The sequence below is a fragment of the Saccopteryx bilineata genome, chromosome 1 (assembly GCF_036850765.1).
Source record: "Saccopteryx bilineata isolate mSacBil1 chromosome 1, mSacBil1_pri_phased_curated, whole genome shotgun sequence".
Classification (NCBI taxonomy): Eukaryota; Metazoa; Chordata; class Mammalia; order Chiroptera; family Emballonuridae; genus Saccopteryx; species Saccopteryx bilineata.
Window position 1 is genome coordinate 371,911,066 of NC_089490.1, and position 15,034 is coordinate 371,926,099.

The window sequence follows — 15,034 nt, forward strand, 5'->3', positions numbered from 1 at the left end:
CCTTCCTATGATCATTCTACTCCACGAATAGTTTCATTCCTGATGTGGCTCATTTCTCGGTAGCTTTACTATCCCTAGTTGAGTTCCTCCACACTTCCACAGCCTGAAGATTTAAATTCACTGACCTAAAGTTCTTTTATTTTTTAATACTTAGAATAGTTTTTGGTTTGTTTGTTTTTCTGGTTGGACCTTGACTAAAAAAGAGAATTTAAAGATACGGGAAGAAAGTGGCTAAAATATTTTTTGGCATAATTTTTTGAATTACAAGGAAAAAATCCCATGTTTTTTGAATGACTGCAGTAACTGTACATGATTCATTCACATCATATTGATTTCAAGGATTACTGGAAGCTCTGTGGAAACTAAAAAATAGCAAATGTAAAAAAAAGTAATAATGGACACATTATTACCACTTTATGTTTATAATGACTCGTGTAACTTCTTACTCTATCAAAGACCTAAATTCAGCCAGAACAGCTATTCCTTCATGATTTTATAATCTCAGGTTTATTGTGCTAAAAGTAAACCAATCACATTTAGCTCCATGTAAAGTTATTCACCTTCATTAAAAAGAATGAAATTAAATACTATTAGTTTTGTCCTTTGAAATGCCAGATAATGTATTTCCTTCAACTACATAAGGAAGAGATGGGGTCATATGGTCCTAAGTGGCAAAAATAGATTTCCTGGAAGATTCTGCAAGTTATTCAAAGAAAAAAAAATACAGCTCATTAGATTTTATAATACTTCCAAGAAATGAAACTAGGACATGTAGCTATGACTTAACCAGAACCCAGTTTATTCAGTAACTTTGATTAAGTGAATTAAATAATTACAAAGCTTTGTCAAGGATCCTAGCTTGGAAAAGCTGGTAATAATACTCTTAAATTATGTAACTAGGTAAAAATTTGGCACCTTATAATCCTTGAAAGAAGTCCAGGGAAACACACACCAAAAAAAGAAAACAGAAGAATACTAAGACCCAGGTGAAAATGTGTCAACTGCACTAGTTCCATTTTTACTATACAAACAAAAGACTTTTAATACCCTTTGTGTGAGAATCTTACCTATTATACCAATAGAAGTAGGATACTTGTTCATTGTATTAGTCTGCTAGGGGCTTAAACAGTAGAAATGTATTTTCTCACAGTTCTAGAGGCTACAAGTCCAAGATTAAAGTGTCAGTAGGATTGGTTTCTTCGGAGTGTTTCTCTCCTTGGGTTGTAGAAAGCCATCTTTTCCTTGTGTCTTAAGATGATTGTTCCTTTGTACATGTCTGTTCTATTTTTTCTTTGTGTGTATGTGTGTGTGAACAATAGTCATACAGAATTAGAGCTCACCCAAATTACCTCATTGTAACATAATTATTTCCTGAAATTTCCTATCTCAAATTAGTCACATCTCGAGGTACTGCGAATAAGGAATTTAACATGTGAATTATGAGGGACACGATTCAGCCTAAAACACTCATATAGTAATTTAATTTCTCTTTTGGAGAGAATATATGTTGGACTTGATATATGACTCAGGACAAAATAAAGAGGAAAATAGAAGACAATAAAAAAAAGAGAAAATAAAAATAGAATTGCTTCTCACTGTGCTATACTCAGATATGGGCTAAGGTGACTTTCTTTTCCATACTTTTATACATTTTCTGCCAATAGTAATTATTTCTCCTTTGATGTTTCACTTTTCTTGATGTGAATTCAGTGGTGTCCCTTCATTCTCTTTTGGTCCATGGATGTTCATCCACCCTGATCTGGTTGTCATTTTGTACAATGGTCATATAAGTACTCTTTGATTTAGAATGGGATTATGTTATGATAAACTTGATATAACTTGACACAGGTTGAAAATACTATTGTAAGTTAAAATGCACTTCATACAGCCGACCTACTGAGATCATAGCTTACTTAGCCTGACCCACCTGAAACACGCTCAGAACACCACAATGGGGCAAAAGTATCTCATCGCCGCTGCTCAGCATCATGAGAGAGTGTCTTGCCACCTATCCCCAATCTGGAAAAATTTCAAAAATCAAAATTTAAAGAACACTTTCTACTGAATTCATATGTTCTTTGCACCACCATCAAGTCGAACCATCACAAGTCGGGAAGTGTTTGCACCTCTATTTCCTTCATTAAACTGAGAGTTCCTTGAGGACTAGGATGGGCTGTTTCATCCGTATGTGCTGCTCCTATAGCACTTGAATCCAAGTAACTAAAAATTAATTCTAGCCACCAGTGTAAATATTACTAAGTAAAGAGTAGTCAGTGGTAAGTGTTTTAAAAAGATTTTGATGTAAAAAGTCTAAGTTGAGCATGTCTATGAACCACCTCCATACACACACCCAGATCTGCAAAGGTGCAAACTAAATTTACCTGGGATTTTTTACATCACTCCAAAGCCACCAAATGTTTTTTCTTCCAGAGCATGTATGAAAGAAAGTTGAGATGTCACACTAAAATCTTAAATGATTGATGTCACCTAAAATATTATGCCAGAAATTCATCACTAGCAATTTATATCACATGGCAAGTGTTTCTCAATCCATAGAAAATTCATATTCAGAGATCCTTGTACTTTCATATGGATATGAAGGAAATATATCTTTAAATATTGTTTCTCTGCTTTATCAGTTTTCTTTACTTCACCTTTGGTTCTCCAGGTAATTTTGCAAGATTCCTTTGCTTGTGTTTTATAAACAACTTAAAAAACATCACCATCAGCTAAATGTATAAAACATTTATTGGATACAATCACAGTCATTTCTATAATTTTTTTTCTTTTGAAAAGAAGGACGAGAAATCTGTTTTTCAAATCCAGCGGTAGATAAGTCATTCTAATGGAATTGATAGTGGCTAGTTTCAACAGTTACAAAGTGGACATGATGTTATCTATCCAGGTGGTTGTTGTGTGCATTATATGAAATAATGTATTCAAAGTCCAAGGATAGTGCCTTGCATATAACCCAAATAATCAGTGATGTGTGCTCCTTCCGAAGAACTCTGGCATAACAGGTCCTTCTTAAAAGCAGAAAGGCTATGTATGAGGATGCCAATAGCCTTTTACACCTAAAAAATTCTATCTTACTGGAGTGTTAAGCCAAAGGTGTTAGCCTTGACATATTTATGTAATACTGCTTATTGGCTTTTAAAATTGTCACCTAAATTAAGAGAAGATTGCTAGAACTAATGATCCGAGGGTTCTGTCTGCCATCTCGGTTGGCTGCCAAAGAAGTTACAAATCCCCTAGTTCCAGATTAGTGCAACCACAAATCAGATTCCTTTCCTAAATGATTTCACCGAGAAAATGACTTTCTCCTTAGTCCCACTCATCTCAGTGGAGGCTTAATGGAAGCGCAAGGGAGTAAGATTGAGCCACTACAATAATGAGATGAGTAAAATGAAATGATGTTCTGGTCAAAGCACCTCAAAGGAAGAATTATTTCTCATGCGTAAATATGGGGTTTTCCTCAGCTCACAGTCTCTGTGTTTTGGGGGAGCAGCCCTCAAGTCTTCAACACTCAGTTTTTAAGTAGTGTGGATCCTGGCCAAAAACCAACATGCGATTTTTCAGGCCCAACTCTAGGCAATTACAAAAGCTTTGCCTAGCAAGCCTCACAAAGGGAAACTGCCCCTCTCACACAAGATTTGGTGCACAAGCGATGCATTGTAGTCACTGAAGAGATGGCACTCAAGGACCTAGCTCTCTCGCCCTCCAAACTAGCCATGTTCTGACATATCTAATTTGCATTCCTAGAATAAGCACTTTCATTCAGAGGCCCTTTCATCAGGGCTCTTGGGCAAAGGCCTTTCTGAGGTACCTCTTCTAAGGTGAGTTAAGGGGTGATAGAGGGAAACCTTGAAGATACTTTTATATCCTCTTTGGTTCAGTATTCAGTAGTTGTCTATTACTAGCCTTTCTCCATCACCCCTCTCCCTTCCTTCTTGGGGCTCTCTCGGCAGTGAGGTGACCCCATATCTTTGCTAATCCAGCTGACTCCAGATCAGCATTGTTTGATGGGGAGATATGGAAAAAGGGGAGTCAGTGTTTTCTCTGCTTTAACCTCTTCCTTACAGATCTACTATCGCAGTAAATGATTGAGGCTTGAATGTTGTATTCATTTTGGTTTGTTGTCTTAATTGGCTACTTCAATACCTGGCAGCTCAGCTTGCCAGCTCCTGTCAGCAATCATCCAAGTCCATAGTGCACGGAAGAACCTGGTGTTGTTCAGAGCAGACAGAGAATCCAGAGTCAGACAACTGGATTCAAATTCATGCTCTGCCACAGTTCAGTGTTTACAGTGGTTACCACCTGAAATGTGCCCTTCCCCTCCCAAATTCATCAGCTGAAGTTCTTACTCCCCGTACTTCAGAATGTGGCCTTATTTGAAGATACGGCATTTAAAGAAGTAATTTAAAGTAAAATAAGGTCATTAGGGTGGGCCTGCATCTAATATGACTATTGTCCTTATAAAAAGAGTTTAGGACACAAACATAGAGAAGATTGTGTGAAGACTCAGGGAGAAAACAGCCATGTACAAGCCAAGGAGACTGACCACAGAAGAATTCAACCCAATTTTTTTTTTTTTTTGTATTTTTCTGAAGCTGGAAATGGGGAGAGACAGTCAGACAGACTCCCGCATGCGCCCGACCGGGATCCACCCGGCACGCCCACCAGGGGGCGATGCTCTGCCCATCAGGAGGTGATGATCTGCCCCTCCGGGACGTCGCTCTGCCGAGACCAGAGCCACTCTAGCGTCTGGGGCAGAGGCCACGGAGCCATCCCCAGCGCCCGGGCCATCTTTGCTCCAATGGAGCCTTGTCTGGGGGAGGGGAAGAGAGAGACAGAGAGGAAGGAGGGGGGGGTGGAGAAGCAAATGGGCGCTTCTCCCCCTGGCCGGGAATTGAACCTGGGTCCCCCGACCGTAGAGCCGACGCTCTACCACTGAGTCAACCGGCCAGGGCCGAATTCAACCCTCTTGACATCTTGATCTTGGACTTGTGGCCTCCAGAACTGTGAGAAAGTAAATTTCTGCTATATCATTTGGTCTGTAGTACTTTGGAATGGCTGCCCTAGAAATCTTATATGATACAAAAATGATCATGTTTATAAAATCATGAAAACACATCTGTAAACCAAAGGAAACCATTTAAGAATGGATTTAAGATAGGTTTTCTTAAAGGGGAAACTATTAAGAAGTCTTCCCTACCTCCTCTTTCAAGACAGAGGCAAGAACCTGACCGGGCAGTGGTGCAGTGGATGGAGCATTGAACTGGGATGTGGAGGACCCAAGTTCGAGACCCCGAGGTTGCCAGCTTGAGTGCAGGTTCATCTGGTTTGAGCAAGGCTCACTAGCTTGAGCCCAAGGTTGCTGGCTTGAGCAAGGGGTCACTCAGTCTGCTGTAGCCCCCCAGTCAAGGCACATATGAGAAAGCAATCAATGAACAACTAAGGTGCTGCAACAAAGAATTGATGCTTCTCATCTCTCTCTCTTTCTGTCTGTCCCTTTCTCTGACTCTCTCTGTCACAAAATAAATAAAAAGACAGAGGCAAGAGTTAATGTTTTTCTCAAAAGTCATATTGGAGGTTGGAGATGATCTCTTCCTCCATGTAACTCTGGAGGTCAGATCTCAGGATACTGGATGAATGCTCCAGCATAGCAGATTTTAATTTAATACAGAAAGCTTTCTGACATATAGTCTAATAACTAAGGGTTAAGAAATACAAAAGAAATTTATAGATTTTAATAAATCTTTAAATATTTCCTTCCTCTCTTTAGTTAAAAGACCTTATAGTTAAACACATCTTGGTGTTAATTCTGGTTTGACTGCTTTCTAAATGCATGATTTTGGATAAGCCAGTGAACCTCCCTAAAACTGTGTTCTCTCTGGTTTGTAAAAGGAGGTAAAAGTATTTTCTTTATCAGTTTGAGGAGATTAAAATACAATAATGTATATACAATATCTAGCAGAATTTGTGGCCAAATACAAGTGTTGCCCACTAAGCAGGTTTTGCTTTCCTTACAAAAACCTGTACAACTGCTCACAAAACTTAGGGGATCAGGAACATGCAGATACTCCAGTACTTTCAGCCTTTTGTACAGCGCATTTTCACCAATGAGATAAACGTTGGTTTTGCATCTCATTTGCATAATCAAACAACTTTCTTTGATTTGCTATTTGCTTTTCTGATGTTCTTGTTTAATACAAAGAAATCAGCCCTGGCCGGTTGGCTCAGCGGTAGAGCGTTGGCCTGGCGTGTAGGGGACCCAGATTCGATTCCCGGCCAGGGCACATAGGAGAAGGGCCCATTTGCTTCTCCACCCCCCCCCTTCCTTTCTGTCTCTCTCTTCCCCTCCCGCAGCCAAGGCTCCATTGGAGCAAAGATGGCCTGGGCGCTGGGGATGGCCCTTGGCCTTTGCCCCAGGCGCTAGAGTGGCTCTGGTCACGGCAGAGCGACGCCCCAGAGGGGCAGAGCATCGCCCCCTGGTGGGCGTGCCAGGTAGATCCCAGTCGGGCACATGCAGGAGTCTGTCTGACTGTCTCTCCCCATTTCCAGCTTCAGAAAAATACAAAAAAAAGAAATCAAATGCTTTTTTTTATCACTTCATATTCAGTTTGAAATATCCCCTAATTTTTGTGAGCAGTATATTTATACATGAACAAACCAAAAACACTTCACTTAGCTGCACTTAGGAGCCAGACCCAAAACCTGTGCCTCACAGAGGCATCATTCAGGTATCCCAGTGATGCCACACTTCTTTGTCCTCAGATATCATTGCAGCCCTGAGGGAATAGCTCAGTGGGTTAGCGCGTCATCCCGATATGCAGAGGTTGCCGGCTCAATCCCTAGTCACGGAACATACAGGAACACGTGGATGTTTCTGTCTGCCTCTTCCTCTCTCCCTCTCTCTCTCTAAAATCAATCAATAAATCAAAAAGTATATATCACTGCGAAGGAAAAGGAGCTTGTCAACAATGCAGATACCTAGACCCCACCTCAGAAATTCTGAGTAGAAAGATCTGGAATGGAACCTTGAAATTAACATTTTAGCAAGTATCCACAGGCGAGTCTGAGGCACATGGCCCCTCAGTCCCTCTTTGAAGAAACTCCGACTTCATTTTCACAAGCAAATTTGATCTTCGTATAAACTTTTAGCTCTTTCCAAAAAATAATCCAAGATTTTAATCTAAAAGGAGGCTATCTGTGTATAGACTATCTTAGTTGGTCATACTTATATTGAAACAGAAATTAGCTTTCCAACAAATAAATTCACATAAGATGGCTAGCTACCCCTCCGTGGTCATATTTTAGCTATTATTTTTAGCTAAAAGCACTTCCCACTCTGTTCCATTGCTGTTAGGATTACACCAGGTTAGGGCATGTTTTCAGTAATCAATTTCACTGTTGGACAAGGCCTCCACCTGTTTTATGTAAAGGAAGAACTGGTTAACCTGACTCACCTCCCCCTTTCTCCCTCTGCAAGTCATCTCCCTCAAAATGACACTATGTCGCTCTGGTTTTCATTATGTTTGGGTTTTGATGGGTCAGCTTCGCTTCAGAGTCACTCAAATGATCTTTCATCTCTGTCACTTGACAGACGAACCTTTATTTTTACAGTAATGAGGTCTCTCGATAAACTCTGCCGGCGTCCAGATTACCTTTGTTGCTCTATCATGCACTGAATGAAAGCAGCAGGTTGCTAGCTGGTCACAGTATGAGGTAAGGTTGCCCTCTAATGGTCACCATCCAAATTGCGCTTCAGCGGTTTGGTTCTGCCTTCATTGATGGGATGGAGACAACTGAAGACAGAATTAAATTAATTCACACTAAAAATACATATCTCTCAGCTTTAATAATAATAACGTCTTGCTGTGAATATTTTTCTTGTAGTATTATTTTGGATGAGTTGACAGAGACTGCGTTTCAATAGAAATAATCAGTTAATGAATGCCTTCGGAGTGTGTCTGTTGTTTTTATGTTTGTTTGTTTTTCATTAATGCATTTTTAAAACATTTATTAACCACTTATTCCATGATATCTGACTGTTTTGTAAAAGACTATTTTCATCATATATATGAAGGAAGCAACTTTAAAGGAAAGAGAATTGTAAATGCGATAGCCAGACCATAGCATAGCTAGATTCTATTATATCTCATTTTTATTGATATTAAGGAATCAATTTTAATTCCCAGAGTTCTGAATTCTCATCTTGTTATCTAATATTTTTGTTAAAAATCTCTTATTGGATCCTTACCACCTACAAGGTTATCCAGCAGCATAAGATATCCATATTGTATCCTGGGATTTGTATAGTGAGACCCTTTTATAACACAGGCTGCTATGTAGATACCTCTGCTTTCCTACCTTTACACTCTAGTTCCTAGAGATCATCACCTAGTGGTATCCAAGGGCTAGTTCAGGGAAATCTCAGTGTCCTGGCAAGCGGTAACTTTGTGTGTAAGAAGGTGGGAGAAACTGGAAGCAAGAAACAATGTCTTGTGGCCATAACAATAATCCAGGAGAAAGAAAATAAGTGCTTCATCCCTTTAGCCTCTAAGGCTTTTTGCTTATGGGTTTCTATCTCAGCTAGTTCCCTTCAGTGATGAGATACCAGGTCTGAAAAAAGAGGAAATTGAAGGTGGCACACAATTCTGAGTAAGTCAGATTTATCATTTTATAACATTGGAAATAATGTTGTAACACAAACAGTACATACAAGTAGATATTCTACCAGACTGCTATCTCGATTATTTTGTTTTGTTGTTGTTGTTCCAAATTCTAGAATATAAAAGCTCCCTGTAAATACACAACTGTATATTATACCTAGAATATATAAAGAACTTTCCTACAATGTGACAAAAAAAAGCAAATAACCCAATTTTTAAATGAGTAAAGGACTTGAAAAGCATTACTCCAAAGAAGATATACAAGTGATCAGTAAGCACATGAAAAGATACTCGATATTTTCACAGCTTTTTTGCAATGGGCAAGCTCTGAGTCAAGTCAAATCGAGACAGCTTGTAAATGAGGGCTTCCAAGAATCCACCATCAGGTCAAACAATGGCAGTTGTCAGAGAATGAGTCTTTGAAGGAGATCTAGCCCTATTCTGCCTTCCCCCAGTGGCTGCCAGGCTTTCAATTTTCACTGATGATGGGCTGTTGTATTTTTAAAAGATGTTTAAATAAAAATATTTTAATTACTAATTCCTTTTTTAAATTATAAATTATTTTAATATTATTTTGTATTAGTTACAAGTGTATAGCATAGTGGTTAGATAATCATATACTTTACAAAGTGGAAAATATTTCAAGTACACATGTGGCACCACATATAGTTATAACAATATTATCGACTATATTCTTTATTCTGTACTTCACATCCCTGTGACTATAGGGATTGTTGTAGTTTCAAGGTAGCCTGGAGCTAGAGAATTGGATGAGAAGAGAATAAGTTAAAACAACCTAAAGCTTGCTGTTCCTAATGAGAGTTTGCCGTTTTTCTTGCATAAACTCTTGGATTTCTGTAAATTCTTGGTTCATTTCCAAAGTTCTGAAAAAGTTAATTCTGACAGTGTTTGGCAGTTTCTCATTGCTTTTTATAAAGGAGGGAGTTTGAGGGGATTCTTACTCTATCATCTTTTATGACAATCTTACTTCACATAGAATTATAGTATATGTGACATCAGAAAACTGACATGGGGACAGTATACGTGCATAGTTCTATGTCATGTTACTCCATGTGTAAAGTTGTGGAGTCAGTACTGACAACAAGATACAGAATTATTGCCCTGGCCAACTAGGTCATTTATTTAGAGTGAGGTTCAGATATACCAAGGTTGAGGGTATGATCCCTGATCACAGCACTTACAAGAACCAATCAATGAATGCATAAATTGCATAAATAAACAGAGAAACAAAGTAATGTCTCTCTCTCTCTCTCTCTACTTTTCCTTCTCTCTCAAAAATCAATTTTTAATTAAAAAAATAGAACTATTACATCATCACAAAGATTTCTTTGTGCTACCATTTCAGTCATATCCACCCTTTACCCCCCACCTTCCACCATTGCTAACCCTGCTAGCCATTCATATGTCTTGAAATCAACATCACCTGTCAGAAGACGTCTTCATTTCCTGGTAACGGTGCTTCCATAATGTCCCTGCTACACTGAATTATTGGTGGGGAGCAGCTGACAAGACGCTTCACACACACACACACACACACACACACACACACACACACTAGATTTTAGAATACAGCAACTGGCTCAGTCTTTCATACTTCTCCGAGACAGAGATCTGACAGGCTTATTTCCATGGCTGCCAAACTCAATCAGAACATGTACAACATCTGTCTCTGTCATTGATTTATCCTTAGCACTTGGCACATGGTAGTGATACTATGTTAGTGTGTACCAAACACTGTTTGAATTATTTTTTGTGTAGTGACTCACTTAATTCTTACTACAATCTTATGAAATAATTAGCATTATTATCTCTACATAGATGAAGAAATAGAGATAGGAAAAGGCTAAGTAACTTGTCCAAGGTCATATAGCTAATCAATGGTAAGCAGACTGGTTTCAGCATCTTCAAGTCTGTACAATACTATAGCTGACAGTTTCTTTTAAAGAAATGAATGACTGAGTGGATGAAAAAATAATTATTTTTCTCCTCATATTTATTGTTAGAACAACATTTCCAATCAAATCTGGACTCCTGATAAGAACAGGAAAACAAAGAGGCTAAAATAATTAAAGTAGACCTAACAAGATCCTACTCCCAAATGGTTATAAGCCTCAACTCTGCCCAAACTCCCCCTCAGATAACTTGAGAGAAAGAGAGATTTCTCTCCACCCTTAGTTTAAAAGATTATGGAAAACTTTAAGCTTTAAAAACTAAAATTTGGCAAAGATATTTTAAACTGGAGTAAATATGTACGATGACTTTTTATTCCACTATAGAAATGTTTACTTAGGTAAATGAGGGTCAGCAAACACATTTATAGGAGATTTTATGAAAATATTTTGGTAAAGAAAGTATAGAGTACCTCTGTCTATCAAGAACACGTAGAATGATAGTGCCCAAGTACTCAGTTATGTGCTCATAGGTTTCTGAAAATATTGTCGAAGAGACATGCCTTTGGCCTCTGTCTCTCTGACCCCTCCTACAAGTAGAGCTAAGCTGGTTTCATAGCCAGGCAGCCTCTTCCTTAGGAGCTTCATTTTTTCTGGGAGATGTCCTCCCCAGCCCAGCTCATGCACATATTACAACAACAGCTCAGCCATGAAAAACGCACCTAGATCAGCCATAATTCCTATCTTCCTATGCCAGAGGAAAAAGCGGGAACCCTTACTCTGCACTTACACACTGTTTATCTGTTTTAGAATTCCTATTTGCAGCAGGGGGTGGTGAAGCAGGGGGTGGGGCTACATTACTTTGGACATCAGTAAAATTCAGGAAAAAATTCTTTATTTTTTTCCTGAATTTTACTTTACAATTATTATATCATTAACCTGAATTGCAGGGTGTAAGGCAAGTAGCCGTGACTGCTGTTGTCACGCCAGGCAGCTGCAGGTTCCCATTAGATTTGGGCAAACAATAAAGAAACTGCAGAGCCCAAAACTGGTGGGCCATTCCTTTATTCTAGCCTCACACCCAGCAGGCAAGTAAAAACACACAGGGCTCCAAAACCCACTCATTCAATGCTCCTAAAGCTACTGACACATCCGGTTTTCCAAGAATCAAAGGCCCCACCAGTCTCAGCCACCTCTGGTTCCCCATCTGCCAACATGGCTTCTTACTCTCCATACAAACTGGCTTCTCTCTTCTTCTCTTCCATCTTGGCTTCCTTCTTCTTCTTCTTCCTCCTTGTAAAAAACTACCTGGGCCGCCTGACCTGTGGTGGCGCAGTGGATAAAGAGTCGACCTGGAAATGCTGAGGTCACCGGTTCGAAACCCTGGGCTTGCCTGGTCAAGGCACATATGGGAGTTGATGCTTCCAGCTCCTCCCCCCTTCTCTCTCTCTGTCTCTCTCTCCTCTCTCTCCCTCTCTCTCTCCTCTCTAAAAATGAATAAATAAAATTTAAAAAAAAAAAAAAAAACTACCTGGGCCCACAAAGACACCGAGTCCAGCACACATTAGCATAACAATGGCCCTTCCAGAGCAGGAAGACAATCAGCAACCTCACAGACTAGTGCCATTTTTAACAATAAAAGTGAGAAAATTCAAGTAACACAAATTTTACAAACTTATTTGACCAACACAAAGTGTTAGACAAAAAGTTCTGAAACTCCTTGTTTTCAATTGAAAATATAACAAACAGCCTGACTAGGTGATAGAGAGTTGGCCTGTAACGCTGAGTGTCCAGGTTCAAAACCTCAAAGTCACTGACTTGATCATTGGCTTATTCGACGTGAGCACAGGGTCACTGTTTTAAACCCAAGGTGACTGGCTTGAGCAAGGGGTCACTGGCTCAACTGGAGCCTCCTAATCAAGGCACATATAAGAAAGCAATCAATGAACAACTAAGGTGCCGCAACTATGAGTTGACACTTTATCTTCCTCCTTTCCTGTCTGTCTGTCCCTATCTGTCTGTCTGTCTCTCTCATTCACTTAAAAAATATACAGTGGACAATGCTGATCAGGTGATCATGGGCTGACCTCCTCATAATCTATTTAAAGAAAGCATGTTTCTGAGCCCCAGAAAATTATCTGAACTTTACTTTCCCTAAGTGAATAGATTTTGGAGTTTTGGGGGGAGGTTTAGTTCATCTTTAATAGATTATCTGGTTCCTGTGTTTGTGTGGATCTCTTTTTGTTAGCTTGTAGTGTACTCGGGCAAAATTATTGCCAACTTCTAATAAAATTAGAGTGCTCATAGTCTGTATTCTGCATATTAAGTTCACTTTTGGATTGTTCTTTTCCCAAAAATATTTTCCTTTCTTATTTCTCCCATCTTTTAGAATCTTATCATTTATATTTATGCTTTCCTGAAAAACAAAAGATAATTTTTTTTGAATGAAGAAATTTAATCTGCTCTCACTGGTTAGTTCAACTGGTTAAGAGCATTGTCTAGCAGTGACAAGGTTTGCAGGTTCGATCCCTGGTCAGGGCACACACAGGAAGCAACCAGTGAACGTATGACTGAGTGGGACAACAATTAAATGTTTCCCTTCCCCTCCTTCTTTCTCTTCTTTCCTTTTTCTGTCTCTATAAAAAAAAAGATTAAGAAAAGGTTAAGCCCTAACCGGATAGTTTGGTGGGTTGGGGCATCATCAGGAGCATGGCGGTTACTACTTTGATTCACAGGTCAGGGCACATACAAGAGCAGCTCAATATTCCTATCTCTTTCTCCTTGCCTTTCTGGCATCATGTAAGTCACTTTGTGAGATTTAAAAATAAATTAATTGAAATGACTAAATAAATTTAAAAACACAAGAATATATCTCTGGCCCTGGCCAGTTGGCTCAGTAGAAGAGCTGCGGCCCAGGATGTAGATGTCCCAGGTTCAATTCCGGGTCAAGACACACAAGAGAAGTCATCATCTGCTTTTCCATCCCTCCCCCTTCCCCTTCTCTCTCCTTCTCTCTCTCTCTTTCTCTCTCTCTCTCTCTCCCTTTCTCTCCTGCAACCTAGACTGGATTGATTGAACTGCACTGGCCTTGGGTGCTGAGGATGGGTTGGTGGGGCCTCTGCCTAAGGCCCTAGATGGGCAAAGCATTGGCCACAGATGGTAGTTGCCTGATGGATCCTGGTCAGAGTGCATGCAGGAATCTGTCTCTCTTTCTCCCTTCCCCTTACTTAGAAAGAAGAAAAGAAAAAAAAAGAGAGAAAGAAAAAAAGGAACATATCTCTAATCTATGCAGTTGAAACTAAACTTTTTATTTATCACTGCAACCAAACATCAGGGGAAACTTCATATTTCATGAAGCACCAGTAGTCCTTGATTTGGGGGGCTTTAAGAAATACAAATTACAAGTACAAAATTAGAAAGTGAATGATAAACCAAAAACAAATTATAAATTTTTTAAAAGGTAAAAAAAATTTTAAAGTCCAGAAAAAACAATATACGTTTTAAGTAAATTACCTTTCATAACTCTATAATTACTTTTCTTACCTTTTGACTTCATACTCATTGAATCTTTTTAATGCATTTTTGTAGCATTTTCTACAGAAAAAGAAGTTGAAATACAACTCACTACTTCTTCAAAATTGGTTGATCAAATATTTAAAATCATTACTGTTTTAAATTTTTTTTCACAATTTCTTATTAATGTCATGCAAATTTTCAGGATTGCTATGAAATCTGGGAGATCCTCTTTCAATTCCCCTTCATATATGAGCTATGTGACATCACTGCATCTCACATTTTCTGCAGGAATCACTCTTGAATCCTCTATGTGACAATGTCAGCATGTTTCTAGGGTTCCTTCCTCGGTCTTGGAAGGTTCAGGGGAAAGGAGGGATGCTGGTGCTTCAAGATTTTTGTCTTCACAATGAATTTGTTCTGCAAGCACAGGCAGTGGTGCCATGTCTCCAGTTAATTATTTAAAGCAGGGGTCGGGAAGCTTTTTGGCTGAGAGAGCATTGAACGCCACATATTTTAAAATGTAATTCCGTGAAAGCCAGACAACGACCCGTGTACATTACGCATTATCCAATAAAAATTTGGTGTCCCAGAGGACAACTGTGATTGGCTCCAGCCACCCGCAACCATGAACATGAGCAGTAGGGAATGAATGGATTGTAATACATGAGAATGTTTTATATTTTTAACATTATTATTATTTTATTACAGATTTGTCTGCCAGCCAGATGCAGCCATCAAAAGAATCATATCTGGCTCACGAGCCATAGGTTCCCAACCCCTGATTTAAAGCATTCAACAATTAGTTTAACACAAATATATAGTAACTCATTCTTGCTACTAAAAATGAGAACTAATAGAGCCCACAATTTCCTCACATGGAGTGAATCTGTGCTGAGTAATTTTTTAAAGATGATTTGATTTTGAGTGATGGGC